At 33.7% G+C, this 3,419-nt stretch overlaps 1 protein-coding gene across 1 annotated transcript in view; it reads right to left on the bottom strand.

The window, feature by feature from the left end:
* Positions 2,435 to 3,419, bottom strand: part of LOC107632445 (potassium transporter 5-like) — a 10,314-nt gene continuing 9,329 nt past the window's right edge. Inside the window, exon 10 of the mRNA XM_016336125.2 lies at positions 2,435 to 2,456. The gene's annotated coding sequence lies outside the window, so the exon portion shown is untranslated. The remainder of the gene's footprint in view (positions 2,457 to 3,419) is intronic.

Raw genomic sequence — 3,419 nt, 5'->3', positions numbered from 1 at the left:
AGATTAACTTATATAAAGTAAAATATAAATTTTTTTTAATAACAATCTATTGTCTAATAACAAACTCTTACATAAAATTTAGAGACTAATTCTTAATAATATATATTGAGTGGGAGGATGTTGTGAGAAATAAAAGTATCTTCCAATCATTTTTTTTCCTTTTTTTTAATGTTGAATTCAACATATCAAACTTAAACTTTGGAAATAAAACTTTAATTTGCTTTCAAAAACACTAAAAGAGTAGTGAAGATCTCTAATTTCCAATTGAATTGCTGAAGCTAAAATGCGAATTGATTAATATAACTTGTTTGACCATTCATTGAAGAGCTAGTGAACCCTGTTTCACCAGTTCCGACATGAGAGAATGAAAGAGACGTTTACGTGGAAGAATTCCATTGGTTCCAAAGCCCGCCAAAAAAGGAACGGATAATATATTTTTGGAGTTAGGCAAATGTCAAGCAATTTTGATTTGATAGGGTAGACGGAGCATATGGTTTTATCTTGGATTAGTCATTTCATCTTCATTTGCAGATTTTGATCATTGGATTGAAATAACACTAGTTTATTATGCATGTTTGGGGGTTCAATTCTATTAAGAGAAAGTATGAGGAGCTAATAAAATATTTGTACAATATATACAATGGAGATTTAGCGAGTATTAGAGATATAATTATTAGTGTTACGTTTTTTATTAGCTAAATGTTTTAGGATGAGTGGTATCATGACATGGTATTAGAGTTTTAGATCCGAAAGGTTAAGAATTCGATTCTTGGTGAACTCGAAAATTAATTTAAGCTTTTGAAAATATATTTATTATCCCTAGTATTCGAATGATTATTCTAGATAGTATGAAATATTCATTCGAGACTCTTCTATTAATTTATAGTGATCGCACTAAGTCAAAGCTATCTATGGTCGACAATTTGCTACCCTACATTCTCGGGGTTTGACTTTGATGCATGTAGTGTATGTATTCAAATTGTGTATTAATAAGAAAAAGTAAACATTATTTAAAAAATAAAATAAAATAAAAATCAAGGACGCCAACAATATGCTTATTTATAGTTCATGACCTTGTTATTCAAGAAATATACATGCTAAAAGTGGTACCAAGATAAGATCAAGGAGATGGTAATAATAATTCACATTACTTTTTTTCAAAATTATTATTTACAATAACATATAAATAAATGAGGTTTCAAAGCCGTATGATGTATTTTTCTCCCGCCTTTCTCACTTTTCACCCATCTATCTATCTCCACATCAAATTTTTCTACATTTTCTAAAACATGCATGCATACACAAGATGCCAAGCCAACACTACCAAGAAAAGATATTGGATGATTCATGTTACCTATCTTACAATTAACAAAACCTATATTATTATTGACTTGAGGATATGTACATCATATCTTTTTACCTTAGCAACAGTGCATATAAATTTATATATGCCTTTTTTTTTAATGTAATACAACAAGCTAAGAAGATTAAAGGTAAAGATACGTTAATAATTGGTAAGGGCAGGGCATATGTTGTGTATATGCATACGACTTTAATTTGAAATACGAAAGGGACTGACCTAAAGACATCTTATAAAAACTAGTAAGGATTAAGTATTTTTTTTGTCTTTAAGGTTTGGGGTGAAAATTAAATTCGTCTCCGACTTTTTTCTGGTTATTATTCTCAACGTTACAAAACGTTATAAAATCGTTCTTTTCTACTTCAATTTTATTGTTTTGACCAAATTACCCTTAATCCCCCCTCTCCGGCGTCTCCTCCCTCCGCCGATGGCTCGACACCATCTTCTTCGACAAGGTTTACAGCCTCGCCATCCAGTCCCATGTCGCTGTTTCCTTTGAGATCTCCGACTACACCGCCGACGTCGTTGCCACCGAGGCCCTCTGCCTTCTGGAGGTCGTGTGTTCCCATATCTCCGCCACCGGGCGCTTGCACATTCGGTATTACCAGGCGGGATCCTCAAAGATGTTCGGGTCCGCACCACCCCCTCAGGATGAGACCACACCGTTTCACCCAAGATCCCCTTACGTTGCATCCAAGTGCGCGGCGCATTGGTACACTGTCAATTACCGCGAGGCCTTTAGGATCTTCACCTGCAACGGCGTCCTCTTCAACCACGTGCAAGATCACGCGGGCTGTGGGCCAGATCAAGATCAGGATGCAGAGAAAGATCTTTTTGTCAGCGTCAAGCTCCATCACCCACAGCTGCGACAGCGCCAGCAGCAGTAGGTTCCGCACCGTCACTTCCTTCCTCCTCTTTTCATTCTTCTTTTTTTTATTTTTTTTTATTTTTTGAAGAACATAACAAATTTCTGTTGTTGCTGATTTTGAATCCGAAGTTACAGCTGATGATTTTTGAATTGTTGTTAAATCTAAAATTTCTGTTAATTTATTTTGTGGTTGTTGATGTTGTTGAATTGGCTGAAAATTATGAATTTGTTGTTGCTGAATTTGGCTGTTGCTGTTGCTGAATTTGGTTTTTGTTTAAGGAGAGAAGAAGAATTGGGGTTTGGGAAGGGGGGAGTTCGAAGATAGTAGGAGGTACGGGATGGAGAAGGAATAGGTAAGAGAGATCGGGGATGAGGGTAGGATACTGGAGTGGTGGGGGGTGTTTTTGTTTTGTTTTGTTAATATTATTTTTATTATTTTTATTAATTGTTAAGGGTAATTCGGTCAAAAAAATAAAATTAAAGTAGAAAAAGACGATTTTATAACGTTTTGTAATGTTGAGAATGATTTTAATAACAAAAAAAAAAGTCGGAGACGAATTTTATTTTCACCTCAAACTTTAAGAACGAAAAAAGTACTTAACCCAAACCGGTAATATTAGTTTTTATTTTTGTTGGTTTCTCATTGTATTTCTCCATCCGACAAACCAAGGACTAATCCGCCGTAGTACTGAGCTCAAGGCAGGATTCGAACTACTGACACTTACTTAAACGGATTAGTAAGCTAACTAACTACTAAACCAATCCAACTTAATTAACTGATAATATTAGTTAGGAACTTAGGATTAACACCTATCTTAATACATTAATTATAGAGATTAGGGGTGGATAAGATATAATTCGTATGTATTTTTCCACAATTATTATTGGCACAATTAATATCTCCTTAACGAATAACGTTAATTAATAATTAATTAACGGAGTGGTCCAAGCTTAATTAGTTCTTGTTGATTTCTAATAAAAATTAGAGCGAGGGACTGAACTTTATCCTTTCTAGATCTGCCTTCCTTATTTTCTTTTGCGCTTATTAAATTAAAGAGAAGTAGTACAACACAAAAAAGTCTTTGAACTTTAAATTATAAACACCTTTTATATATATGAAAGAAAAAAAAAAAGGAAAATAAGACTAAACTTATGTGTTAATTAATTTGCTATCGCAATTTAATATTGTAT

The sequence above is a fragment of the Arachis ipaensis genome, chromosome B03 (genome assembly GCF_000816755.2).
Source record: "Arachis ipaensis cultivar K30076 chromosome B03, Araip1.1, whole genome shotgun sequence".
In the NCBI taxonomy this organism is placed as follows: Eukaryota; Viridiplantae; Streptophyta; class Magnoliopsida; order Fabales; family Fabaceae; genus Arachis; species Arachis ipaensis.
Note: the sequence above shows the minus strand (reverse complement) of the source record. Positions and strands in the feature narration are given on the sequence as shown.